Source organism: Lygodium microphyllum, chromosome 25 (assembly GCF_053477565.2).
Source record: "Lygodium microphyllum isolate KBCC chromosome 25, Lygodium_microphyllum_v1.1.10, whole genome shotgun sequence".
Classification (NCBI taxonomy): domain Eukaryota; kingdom Viridiplantae; phylum Streptophyta; class Polypodiopsida; order Schizaeales; family Lygodiaceae; genus Lygodium; species Lygodium microphyllum.
Genome location: NC_141159.1, coordinates 62,956,498 through 62,971,852, shown reverse-complemented (window position 1 = coordinate 62,971,852; position 15,355 = coordinate 62,956,498).

Here is a 15,355-nt window from a genome sequence, read left to right as displayed (position 1 = left end):
ACATGGAAGTGTCGCAGAATGCTTAACTGAGTTGGATGCTAAGCTCAAGGTGTTTGCACATGTTTACGTCCTTGCGGACATAGGCACAATCCCCAAGGAGCAGCTTGGAGATTACTTGCCCTTCCCTTTATCTTGGGAAGAGGAGGAACATCTTAACGAGCACTATGACAGGCTCTTGCATGAACGCATGTGACTCATCTCTGATGAGGAAGCCGACGAACTGCGCTTAACCATCACGTTCAATGAAGTGCTCTTGCAACCGAATCTCGTAGACCTAAAGCAACTAAAGCGACTGTCAGCAGGCCAGAGTCAATTTGAACAACGTTGATGTGAAAATCACGTTGCAATGGCCGAACTAGGAGCCCAAATCATAACAGTCTCAGAGGAGCGATTGGCCAAATGGCGGTCCCAAAGAGACCCAACCTATGTGGCACCAACTTCCCTTCGAGTGCTAACTGCCATTCGGGGTACGAACTTAGCTGAAATTAGCCAAGAGAACGCTCTGTTTGATAAGGTTCTCACTGAGGAGGAGTTACATATTGCTAGTAGACTCGAACAAGGTGCCATGCTACTCGATGTGGCAAAATATCTATCAGTATTGAGTAAGCTGCCACGAATACTAGATGCGTGTGCCACGCTCCAGTACAATCCTGAGTTCTACAATTGGTTTCTATCCTCATGAGGTGACATGGATTCGTATATGTATATATATAGATGTATGTATAAACAATGATTTTTGTGTCACCCTGTATAGATACTATCAACACACACAAGCAATGATAGTCAAGCGCAGGGAGAAGAGTTGGGTTTGACAGGATAAGCTCCTCAGGTCCTCCTCTCATCACTCTTTTAAAAGACGTGTGACCATTCCCACCTCCAGTGTGAAGGGCATGCAACCCTCATTACCGCCATAGGAAGCCTTGACCAATGACTCTGATGGTGTAGATGGGGTATCGTCCCTTTCTATACACCTTCTTCCCTTTCCAGTCTATCCTTCCGAGGAGGAGCCTTACCTAAATCCATAACCGCCAGCCAACGTAACTCGGCATGAACCAAGATCTGCTAATGGCAGGAGGCTAAATATACATCACGGGGGCCATCCCTCTACAACAAGCACTGCATGCCCTACCCCTCACCTTCTCGTCCTATGCGCTTGATAACCCGCACTATAACCCCTTACATATGAATGGTCTTATCATGTAACAAATCCTAATCCTTGATTCGCATCTTACAAGTCCCCCTGCGAGGAAAGCATGGAGAACCAAGGGCAGCTAGCTTGCAAGGATGCTCTTCGGAGTCGACGGGAATATGCAGCACACGCCCCTCCGCCAATGCGCTACGTGCCCACTCTTAAAAGGTACTCCGAGAAACACGGCCCCAAGCAACACCGCCCCGAACGAAGGCTGAAGAATCCACGGGCCAGGGGAGTGGACACTCAGGGAGACATACAAAATGTGGCAACGCAACTTGCACAGACCCCCAATGCACGCTCGGGCACCAGGTGCTCACGAAGTGACAAGGCAGCCAGGGACAGGGCAGAATTTAATGAATTGTTTAAAGACATTCTGGAAACGGTAGCGGCCCGGGACTACACCATTCATGTCCCAGCCGTGTTCCCTGCCCAGCCTCATGGAAGCCCCGCACTAGCACCGCCCCGGTCGCCTAGCCAACCGGACTCACCTCGCCTCGTACCTATCGACTAAATCCCTATGATGTACAAGTAGCTCGACAAGTCAGCATGCCAGAACATTTTGTTTTTTGATGAGTAAAGGGGCAAGATCCCCACTTGTACACATTCCCATTACTTCTCGTTAATGTATGCGACCTTAACAAGCAATGAAATAGGCATCCCAATAGACATCATAGAATTCTGAAAAATTATGTCTTATCATGATTGCATTTGTTCGATGCACTTAACACAAGCAAGCATATACTCTCATGAAGTGACAAGTGGATGCACGATAATACAGGTCCTTGTGCGAAAGTGTTCAATGCCCGATCACCGCAAGACCATTGACCGCACAAAGAGCCGCGACAAAGCCACGCTGCCGAAAGCAAAAATCACCCTGGCCGACCACCCACATCGCATGGCCCAACGCACATTCATGGGCCATGCTCCCTTTCTGGGTCAAGTTCTATAGTTGGCTCATGGCAGTCGTTACCTCAATTGTACCAACATCGCGTGTGTCGCAAGGAGGTTTGCAATATCTCAAGTGTATCTCCCCATCTCAACAACTGCTTCTCTAACAACGAGGCTAGGGCATAATCATCATTGTAATATCCATTTCCTGAGCCTTCAAAGCTTGACATTTTCCAACCCATTGAAAGGCTGCTAGCCTCAACATATTGTAATGGTTGTACTCAGGCAAGTCCCAAAAAAAAAAAAGAAAAAAAATGAAAAAAAAAAGAACAGAACGAAAGAAAGAAAGAAAGAAAAAAGCACAAGAAAAAGAAACAAAAAGAAAGAAAAAAAAAAGAAAAAAGCACCCACGATCATAGCACAGCACCTAGGGGTCCTCAAATTAGGTATGTCCAGTGACCTTGGTCGACTGGCTCCGTCCCTAGTCCCCTCGCCCTTTAGCATCACCCACAATTGTTCAGGGCACATCAAGGGCAGGACATACCTAGGGAGCTTGTCTCGCCTATGGTTAGACCTGTCACCCTGACCCACTTGCACAATTCTCTCTTGCACTCTGCCTTAGTACCATTGCAATCAATGGTGGTAAGCACCGCACGATTGGCCATGAAAAGTACACCATCCTCATCAAGCAAGTCCAATAGCTTCCAACTACCAAAAGTGCGGTGTCCCTGTATTCACTTATGCTACGTCGTGTAGTCACAATGCAAAGGATGTCTCATATACCTTCACGTGTACTTCTTCTCAACATGGACAACTTTGCTTCATCCACACATTGTTACGAGAAACTAGCCCGCGGTCTTCTAGCTACGTAATATCTAAGTATGCACGAGCACTCACATAATATCTGCACCGAAGTATATACACAGTTTGGGTCCCCAAGTGCAAGACAATACTCCAGGCTTGCTTAGAGTTCGACCTGTCTCCCAAACTAATCAAAATATGTCTTGTGCACGATAAGAAGACTAGCACTACCCCTTAAGGAGAGACCACATGAGAGGTTTTCCAATTGCAGGTATTGAAGACTCCAACGACGGTGTTGTTCGCTCTTCATCAACACTCCACTCTGAATTCCTATCCTTATCACCCTGTAAGCCTGCCAAGAATCATCATGTACGGAATCCCTAAACAAACCACCACTTGTACTCCATCAGCGCAATCCCCAACACAGAATAGCCCTACCACCAACTCCAACAACCCTTCCACCTGCCACCTTGGCCACCAACAGGCCCCCAGGACCTTCTTTCCCACCATCACCAACACTCCTCCATGGAAACCACAAGCATTCTTGTTACCCACGTCTTCGGTGCATGCTACAGCCTGCTACCTACGACGGTGAGTGCCATGGGACTGGCACTCGTCTAGGAGGGGGGTAAGGTTAACCCTCAAACGAACGAAGGTGGAAAATCCGAAAAAGCTAAAACATAAGACAAAGACAAAGGCCAAGGAAAGAGAAACGGAAGACAAAGACGCACAAGGAGAAGAGTCCTAAATAAGGGAGAAAGGCACACAAGGAAAAGCGCAAGTCAAAACTTTTGTAAAAGAGCGCAAGCGCATCATGGTTTAATTCAAGGAGCGCCGAGCTCTCACCCGTGCAATTTGTAAATGTAGATGGGCGGTGGAAAGGAAGCTAGGAAGATAGAAGGACAATGGGAAAAAGGACCTAGGCTACGGCCGGCCATGTAAAAAAGGGGAAAAGGGGACGACCGCCCAAAAGGGATTTAGGGTTTTGTATATAAAGTTGAAAAGTGAATGAGAAGCTCATTCTTGTGTGTGGCCAAAAGTAGCTCTCCTCCTCTTCTTCTTATCCTTGCTTGCTTGAGCTTGTGCTTGAGAGAGGGAGTGTGAGAGTGTGAGAGAGTGAGTGTGTGAGGGTGAGGGACCGAGGAGGAGAAGCTCTCCATCTTCTCCTCTCTTCTTCTTTTCTCTTCTCTTCTCTTGTCTTGCTCGCGGCAATGGAGCTTGGAGCTTGGAGCGGGAGGATCGAGCTTCTTGAAGCTTGCACTTGGATTGTGGAGCTACCGGAGTGTGCAGGAGAGGAGGTAACTTGAACGGCACGGAGGTAAGCTCACTACACCTGTAGATATGGATGGCGCGTCGGTTATGTGAGAGGTAGCCATTAGTGCTCGGCTTGGAACGCTTGAAACAATAAGCGGTCCGTGGGTCTTGGTGGTTGAGTGAAAGCTCCCACAAAGAGCATCTAGCTCATCATGAGCTTTCCCTGCTATCAACATATCATCCACATAGAGGACCAAAATCAATAAAGAACCATCACGGGCTTTCTTCGTGTAAAGACACGGATCCATAGCACTCCTGCTGTAGCCCTGTGACTGCATAAAGACATCAAACTTATGATACCACTCCCTAGGTGCATGTTTCAAGCCATAAAGACTTTTCTTCAATTTGCACACTAGGTGCTTCCTGCTAGGTTCTGCAAAGCCCTTAGGCTGCTTTATATAAATCTCATCATGCAAGTCCCCATGTAAGAAAGTCGTCTTGACATCCATCTGGTATAAATCCAAGTCAAGCTGAGCAACCAAAGCCAAGGCAGCGCATGATGGTCATCTTAACCACAAGAGAAAAGACCTCATCAAAGTCCACACCATGCTCCTGCTGAAAACCCTTTGCTACCAATCTAGCCTTGTATGCCTGCTTGGGGTGTCCAGGGGTACTTTTTAGCTTGTACACCCACTTGCATGGCAAAGCCTTCTTGCCCGTAGGCAAGGAAACCAAATCCCAAGAGTCATTATTATGCAAGGAGTCTATCTCAGACTGCATAGCCCTCTTCTAGGAGTGACTATCACCCCTGCGCATAGCCTCATCATAAGTGAAAGGCTCTCCTGCATCTGTAACCAAGACAATGCATCGAGGGCTGAAATCTATCAGATGGACGTCTGTCTATAGTAGACCGTCTCACGGCAGGCTCTGTTGCCTGCCCAGCTGCCTGTCCAACACCCTGACCATGAGCATCTACTGCAGCTATAGGCTGTCCAACTGGCTGTGCGGGAGCTCTCGGCTCCTCTTGAAATATGGCCCTGCGGATCTCAAAAACTCTCTCAGGCTGCCGATGCATCTTGACTTCATGGAAGACTACATCATGACTGCGGATGACTTTCCACGCCTGTAGATCCCAGAGACAATAACCCATCTCGCCTGCATCCCCATAACCAAGGAAAATGCATTTGACACTCTTAGGATCCAACTTACTTCTCTTGTCCCTGGGCACATGGCAGAATGCCTCACATCCAAAGACACAGAGATGCGCATAAGAGGGAGGTTTTCCAATCCATACCTCCTCTGCAACCTGGAAATCCAAACCACTAGAAGGTGATATGTTTATGACATGCACAACTGTACTAACTGCCTCAGCCCAAAAGCTCTGTGGTAGGCCTGCATGGCTAAGCATACTGCGTACATGCTCCTGGATGGTTCTATTCATCCACTTAGCCAAACCATTCTGGGGGGGGATGTAGGGGGTGGTCAACTGACGCTTAATACCCCTCTCATCACATAACTGCTCAAAAGCACGTGAGACATACTCACCCTCATTATATGTCCTTAGGCATTTTAGCCTATACCCAAATTGGTTCTCAACCAATGCAAGCCATCTCTCAAATACAGCCAAGACATCGAATTTCAGCTTAATGGAATAAACCCAAACTTTCCGTGAAAAATCATCTATGAACATAACAAAATACTTTGCATCACCCATAGATTGACAAGGCATGGGTCCACAGACATCCGAATGTACCAATGCCAAGGGCTCACTCATGCGTGGCCTACCAGACTTTTTATGTGTAGACCTAGTCTGCCATAAAGACAATGCTCACATGAATCAAAACATGCATAATCAAGGGGCGATAAGTACTGCAAACTAGAAAGCATCTTCATTCCCTTCAAAGACATATGGCCCAAACGAGCATGCTAAAGAGATACATGTGGGATAGAACCCATTGACAAAACATGATCAAGGAAAGAAGCTGATACAATCAAGGGATAGAGGCTGCCAGCCTTGGCACCTCTCGCAATCACAAGTCTGCCACGAGTGATCTTCCATGCATAGTCTCCAAAAGATACATGATAACCTGCGTCATCAAGCTGTCCAGCTGGACAGGAGATAGCATGCCAAAGTAGGTACATGATGTACATCCTGCATAACAAAACTGCTGCTAGAAGGAAACTGTAGCCTAACATCACCAATGCCCACAATATCAAGAGAGCTGTCGTCACCCAAGTGCACAGAACCCGAAACAGTACGGTATGAATGAAACCACTCTCGGCAAGGTGTCACATGAAAGGACGCACCTGAGTCCAAGAGCCAACACTGTGCATACATAGAGTGTATCTCTGTCATCTGCGAAGCGCTAAAAGAAGCTGCAAGGATATAATCATCATCATCAACATCCTCACGTTGCATAGCATTGATCTCTTCAATTTTAACACTGGACTTTGCAGGCACTATGCTGTGATCAGAAGACTTATCTTGCACTTTGTCTTTCCCCTTATATTTGTGTTTTTCATTGCGCAGTTCTTGGCATTGTGGCCTAATATGGCCCTTTTTCCCACAATGGTGACAAGTAACATCTGCATTCCTGCCACGGGATTTGCTATGTGACTTCCCACGAGACTTGGACCGAGATTTCTGAGAATCCCGTCCATGGCCACTGCCACTGCCATGCTTTCCATATCCATCATTCCTGCCTCTAACTATCATAGCATGCAACATACGAGAGGTATCCAAATTCTTACGATTAACCTCTTCCTGCAGAAGAGCACTCTCAACATCAGATAATTTCAAGGTAGCAGTAGAGGCACATAATGCAGTGCAGAATACATCCCATGTCTCATTAAGAGTACCAAGCAAGAAAAGAGAAGTGATATCCTTTGCAAAAGTGATATCCTGCGAAGTAAAGTTCTTGAGTATAGCATGGAACTGGCTCAAGTGAGCAGACATGGTCACATTCTCCTTCATGCACAGATCCATAAGTTGCTTCAGCCAATACATCTGACTCACTGGACTTTTCTTGTCATACAGATTCTTGATTTTATCCCACAACTGCCATGCACTCTGTTCTCCTCAAAGACATTGTAATGAACCTCTTCTATGAGAGACAATACAATAGTGGACTTGCATAACTCATCAAGCTCAAGCCATTCCTCATCTGGCATAGTTGCAGGCAGATGCCCGCTCAACCTCAAAGGTTTGATCTGTGATTTTTGCACCAATACCTACCAAATCAGGCCCTTCCAATAAGAGTAATTCGTACCATCAAGCTTAGTGATGTTGAAAATAGCATGATCAGTGGACGAACTCGTCATAATGCAGGCTGGAAGACTGTAGACAGTTCAAAACTGCTTACTATTTATTGTAGAAAATGACAAAAAAATCACCAAAATCGAGGAAAAATGGCAAGAAAAGTGGAACCAAAGCTGCTACCCACCAAGTACTAGTGAAAGTACATCATTTCAAAATGTTTCAGCATGAAAAACCCATGTCAGTCCATACATATATGCTTGCTGTAATAAATTACAGATTTCAGTAAAAGAGAGCTAACAGTGCCAAAATCAGATCCCAAGGCAATCAGAAACTGCCAAGACCAAAGCCGGCATCATGCGGGCATAACATAAGCATATGACGGTTGATAAGCATGAATCCAACACCCAAACATGTCATACAAATATATGCCAGTGAGTAGGCACACCTCCCAGTCAACATGGCAAAGTGTTCCTGCCACTACCAAAACTTGACACAAGTAGGTGTCAGCTCACAAAGATACGGATCCAAATCTAAGACTCAGCTCATAAGCATACAATGAACCAAGACATATAATGTATCATCCCAAATGGTAAGAAATCCCATAGTCTCAAGTGTCTGTAACTGCTCAATACATAAAGGCACCGCTTGCTCAATGTCTGATAAGCATTTAAGAATGCTCCCACTGGCACAAAAGCCATATGTACGAGCTCAAGAGCTCAAACCAAGGCAAGACATAGTGCCAACGACATAAGTCCAAGACAATATATCAATAGTACATCCCGAACATGTAGGCGGTAGAGCATCCGTATGTAGCATCCATAAGCATGTAAGACATCAAGTACATTCCAAGATACAACTCTGGCAAGCCAATAAATAGCTCAAGTAAGCTCCGGGAATCCAAGGTCAAGCCAAGACCGATCTCCAGTAGCAATAGGCTCCAAACAATGTAACTAGCATGTAGTAATGGCATAGGCTAAGCATGTCAAGACCGGTCAGACATAAGCAACATACATGCCATAAGTACAACCAAGATGGAGCATCCAAATGCTTTACAAAGCAAGCTCAAGCTCAACCAATGATTCCGAATCAAAACCAAGCTCTATGTCAAGCCCCAAGTGTCAATACATCACCATATATGCTCGAAACATAGCCCGAAAAGCATAGGCATAAGCATACATGAGTAAAATGACTTCAGCCCAAGTGTGTACAGCAGTGATTTACTGTTCAAAACTGAGAATTTCAGCACCAAAATAAGCTCCAAATGGTTGCCAAACAATAGGCATACATTCCCCTAACATACGGGCATCAAACGGGACCAACCGGACATCAAATGACAATGCCAAACAAGCTATAGCATCAAATGTCAGTGTAACACTATCATAAACTGCCTGTGGACTGTTATGACAGTCCCAAAACAATGTTAAATCAGTCCAAATGCTATGCCAACACATCAACCATCAAAACCAAGCATCAAAGCATGTTCATATGCCCGAAATGAAGCCTTTCCAAGTGCCAATGGAGGGGGAGAGATGTTGTTGTGAATGTCAATGCTGAAGACACATATGGAAGGGCTACGTGATTCCGCCAACTGTAAATGCTGGTCCTAGGGCTGCAAAAATTGGTGGCCAAGCTTCAGAGGGGTCTGGTTAAAGCCAAGGAAGGCCTCAAACAAGCTCCAGCAAAAGGAGAGAGCAACTCACATATGAAATGAGAGCTGGGAGTATAATGGCTGCCCTGTTTCAAGAGGGCTGAAAACTGAGGTAAACCCTATAAAGAGTGAAGTAATACCTCTGTGTGAATGCCTTGAGGGTGCCCAAAGGGACTGGGAAGGTGCTCGGGAAGCCAGGGAGTGACAGGAGCTCGAAGGAGTCGGATATGGCTGCCGAGAAGGAGAACCAATGCGAATGGGGAGTCGATGGGAAGCTGAGAATGCCACGAACTAAGTTTAAGAGTCGAGAAGCCGAGCTCTAATACCAGTTGAAAGGGAGAGAAGGATCGAAGCTTGGACTTGAGAGCTATGGCGGGAGAGCAAGAGCAAGAAAGAGAGAGACAAGAAATGGGAACTCCAACAGTCACAATGTGTGACTGGGCCTTCCTTTATTCAAACTATCAGTAAAAGAATAAAGAATAAAGTGACGGTGAGAAGCACCCGCCACCTGCAGTGTGCAATGGTGGTGACTGTTAATGTAGTAATACAAGGGCGGCTAGGCGGAGGCACCTTTACCCCCAACAACCATAAGATAGATAATAATTGAGAATAAAATATGAGTGAACAAATAGCATGAGAGGAGAAAACACCAAAAGCTTGCACAACACAAGAATAGGTACAATCTTCCCCCATGCATGGGTGACCACCTTTCCCATACATGTATTTATAATATTAAATAAAGCTTTTGTCTCCTCGAAATACATTGAAAGCATCTTCTTTGAGTTCTTACTTTTCCTCACCTTGCACAACTACTTTCGTGCAAATAAATCAAAACACAGTCTGTTCTAATAATTTTGTGAACATAATGTTTTATTTTTTCTAAATAAATACATAAAAATAAATATATTGCACAAGTGTACACACAAGGTCCTTGCGCTAATGGGCGCATACAAAATATAATGCTTCTAGTAACATTTTTTCACATTGTAGAGCACATAAATTTCACGCACTAAATTGTACGCTCAAAAATAATAATTCTACTTAACTTTGTCTAATTATCTACTCACCACAATATAAAACATATTGGTATCCTTATGTCTATCTACCAAGCATAATGTGACCAGTATCACACGTCCTTGTGCAATAAGTTGTCACAGATCATGCATTAAATAAATAAAATCCATAATAATATATTATAATAAAATATTGTGATAAATATAATTTTATAATAGATGGATTCCATGCAGATGCCAAATTGTAGGACCTCATTAATATCTTCTAAGAAAGGGAAAACTATGGATTGTAGAAAAACATTACTAAATGCATATGTTATAAGTTCATATTATATACACAATTTAAATTATATTGGGCAACTGAATGTGCAAGCATCATTAGCACACTAATAATATGTTCATCAAACTACCATCTCACAAATAAGTAATAAATATATAGAACAAGTGCAAGTCTCAATGATTTTGTCAAGCATTATCCTCATTCTTGCATGCTAGCAACACACAATTGATATCATCATAACAAAATGTGCACCATGTCATGCAAATAAAGGCTGAAACAAGCATGCAGTGGCCCTATTGCCAAACTACATAAAGATCAATTCTTAATAATTATTTGGTCTCTTGGAATGATGCATTGCTTTCTCATCCATCCACCAAACTTAACTTAGCAACATCTAGCATGGCTGACATATTCGCATTTAATATGATGCATAATCTATTTATCCAAAAATGCATCACAATAGAAAAATATCCACATCCAAATACAAGTCTTTGCATCCTTAGTAAGCAATCAATTGAAAATGATTCTAGAACTCCATCATGAAAGATCCTCATTTGACCCAATGTTAGAGATAGAAAATGAGGCATGTTTTACTTTGCTCGATAACAAAGATGAGTCCACCTAATGACAAGAATTTCAAAGGGTGGATCAACATGAGTTTGCATGCATCATCCTTCATAATAACATCAAACTTCTACAAAGAACAACAACGTTCAAAATGGATGGCTCATTCTGCCTGGATATCACCTTGGAGAACACATATTTCCCATTTTTATTTCCACTTGGATGTGGTGCATACGATAGTAACATGTATCTTACTAAATGCATCAAGATACAAATGTCAACATTATTCTTTGTTATACCTTGCAGAAGCCTCACATGCCAATCTATGCCAACTAAAACAAGCTATGTTGATTACAAAATAACGCAAGCAGTGCTTGCTTACAAAGAGACATCAACAACTACAACCAAGCAAACAATAACATTTTCAATGAGGAAATGGTCAAGCATATACATCACAACCATTGCATACGCAAATGCATCAATACCAAGGTCCCCTTCCTGGCACTAATATAACTTGAAAATCCTTATCACAATGATGAATGTGTGGGGCATGCCTCACTTTTTCCTTATGTTCATTGCAAATGAGGTGACTAGTACAAGGTGGGCTGAGATCAACACATGGAAAGCCATTGCAAATGAGTTAAATCCAGAATTCTAATGGAAAGATTGCATTGTCAAGTGTGCTATTCTACTTCATACCAAGTTCCACCTATTTTTCAATCAATACATCATTTGGAAAGCCACTTGTGTAGCACATGTCCAAAATTATGTGACTAGGTACAAGATTTAATACATGAGCTCATTGCACACACATATCATCCTATGGTTGTATGAGATAGGCATTAACAACACAACAAACAAGATCTACACATATAGTCCATCAAATGATGATCAATGTAGTTCGACACAAAAACTAAGAGCCCTCGCCTTGGCAAAATAACTTTGTAAAGTGTCGTCATGCTTGCTATATAATTGGTACTAGTGGCCATGGGAAATGCAAGTATAGGTTTCCATTTCCTACAAACAATGGTCCAAACCAACAATAGATTGTGAAACCCAACATTACATCTACCACCGTCCTCGAGATGAGCACTATAATATTGTCCCTTATCACCAACATTATTAGTCTTATGGAGAGCCCACATGAACATTGAACAAGTAACAAACTCATCCATCTCATTCTACCTATTGAAGTACACAATGAAGACTGAGCTAGTTGGAAGATTAAGTATTTAAACCCTTTCCCAAAGACTAGGTTTACAAAACTTGGATTCAACAAGCCAAAACTAGTCTCTGCCACAATACTTTCCAAACTCATATCTCCCATCAAAGTAGCCTTGAACTACATGCAAATTGTGACAATAGTAAGAAACAAGGCTATTGAATACATAAACACCTCCCTTGCTAGCATAGAACAATGAAAGCTCACAAGGACAAAGAATATCGACATGCACCTTGTTGAGCTATACTACGCCCAACTATCATGCTTAGATATCCCAACTATGAGTACCACAAAAATTATAGCATCACCAAATGTATATCTATATCTGACCTCGAAAACACTTTACAAGACACTTATGGAAACATCACTCAACATCACAAAAGACTACTACAATTCACTGATTTTCATAAGCTATCAAACTAAAGGTTTTTTCTTCAACAAATTATTGCTGCAAGTAATGTTCATGTTTGAGAATGAGCTAATAACTAATGAAAATATAACACAATCATACTACATAGAGTGCTAACTCTGTGATCTCATCGTGAACAACAAAGACCTTGAAATATACATCACTGAGTACACATAAATTAATTTACTTGCATTAGACCAAACCCATCGACTAATGAATATAATCATCTAAAAAATCCCATTCATTAAAGACAACCCAACAATGTTCATAGTAGCTCTACCATTAATTGACCATCAAAATAGTATTGCATCAACATGAACCAATATGTTGTAGATGAAAAAAGAGTTCAAAACAATACCTTATAGTAGTTTAACAATGGAACAACAAATGGTTTACAACAAACAAATCAATGCAACATCTGGCCTAGACATCATTAGTGGCACACCAAGCAATGGAAAAAGCCTCCTCATACACTATACAATTAAAATCTCATTGCTAGGAATAAAAGTGTCCTACTTACAATAAGGATAGGAGCAACCACAACTAGACTTTCCAGCTTCTTCACCATGGTCCACTATCAATTTAAGATATCAGTCCGTACTCAACAATATCGTGTATCATTGCAAGATACGAATGAGTGGTTCATCACAATAAGGGAAGCAAACACAATCATCATTAATGAGATGTTGATGTTGACATGAACAACAATTAACATAACAGTATGCCAAATAGTTAGTGTCTGCTAAGGCTCTCTATTGAATCTATTTAACGAAAAGCTCATGATATTGTTCAATGACCTTGCACAATTGCCACCAATCTACAACCATTGAGCCACGTTGCCAACAATGTCACGTCACTTCATCATTATATTGGACACATCCACAATACCACACCCTCTACACTTTAGTCTACTCAATCATGACCTGCGATTTCTACAATTTCTGCAATTGATTAGGCACAAGTATACAAGCAAGGAAGAGATTGTATCATCGATGAGAAGGAGGTCCTAGATTTTATAGACCAGACAACAACAATCACAACACAAGTATAATAAGCAACATCTGCATAAGTACTACACATCCAAAGAGTTCCACACTATAAATCTTCAAACAAACATAACTGAAGAATCAACATTGCAAAACTAGTAACAAGACAAGAACTTCCACAAGATAGAAGAGATAGCAATTGGAGCAACTGCAATGATAACAGAGAACATCCATCTTACTCTAGGTGATGTAAACGGTGCCACATGTAAAACCAATTGTTTTGATAGAATAAACAACGATATAATCTTTAGAATCAAAGTCACAATCAAATCTACCTAACCAACAACTAACGTTGCGACATAGTAAGCATTAATGCATAACATTGAACAACAAATGGTACCATAAATCAACATTCTCACTAACACTTGCATAGCAATCACCCATCACAAATCTCAAGGAGCTACAGTCTTCCAAAAAGCACATTGACACATAAGGAGTACGTTCATGCTTGGACTAGTCTATGTGATGCTTTCTCATGTAATCAAAAGAAAAAATTTGCATAAAATCAAACTTCTAGCTCCATCTACCTTTGTACCAGCACTATACACAATATTATAACTCACACATACAAACAATAGATTTCAACAAAATTCAACATAGGCCAATTACATCATGGCACGTTCCAAAAGCATCACCTAGACTACTTTTAACAAGTAGGAAAAACAAATAGTTTGATTGTTCCTTTTTCAAATATTATTACTTGTATTAAATTCATTTTCAATATACTAACATAATTTCTTTTTCCTCTCTTTTACAAATAAATAGCATTTGCAAATGCAAAGATGACTTCAAGTGAGGTACATACAACACAAATAATACTACTTAGAATGTATAAAAAGCCAACAATATAAATTCATCTAACCACATTGAACTATGCATGAAGATGTTTAAGCTATACATACAAAACCACAAGAACACCCAACAACAAATCGAGCACTATCCCATTGACACACAATGATGCAAGTACCTGACAATAAACCATATAAGAATGGTGAATGCCATTGGCCAACAACATCCATCCACATACATAGACGGCTTCACAAACTATAGTGTCTCCATAATTTGATGGACACATCCAAGCATATACTCAATAAGAACCTACCTAGAGAATGGAGCAAAATCACAAACAATACAAACCTTGCTATAATCTTCAATCTTTTATTTTTCCTTAAAATCTAAACCCACTAACACAAACACATCTCATATGTAGGACTTCTAAAATACATACTTGACAAATTTGAACTCCACTATGAAAATATACATGACAATCCACTAATGAATAGGTGTCGCCCAAGTCTTACTAAACACCAAAATAAATGGCATACCTACATACATAATCGAGATCCTACATTATGGTGTTGAATCTTGCTCGGGTCCATAGTAGAAGTACACTAGGAAAAGAACGCAACAAAACACTAAACACGCATATGGCAAAGAACAACTCATAGTCATGAAAAGCTTGCAGTGACCATCGAAAATATCATGTACATTATCAACAAAGAGGTTTACAACCTAATCCATGGCACCTAAAACAATCCATTTAGTGTTATCATATGTCTCCCAAGCAAGTACTCAAAACATAGCTTCTTTAAAACTGACAATATATTTAACCAAATATTAAAAATTATCATTCCTTGTAGAAGAGTAGAGTCCATCAAACCAATAAGGGGAACACCAACCTTAGCCATTATGAATGGTGCTACTAGCTCAACCACATAGCAACAAGTCCAAGCAACACCTACCAGCCAATTCAAAAGCAACAATGCAAAGAAACAAGAG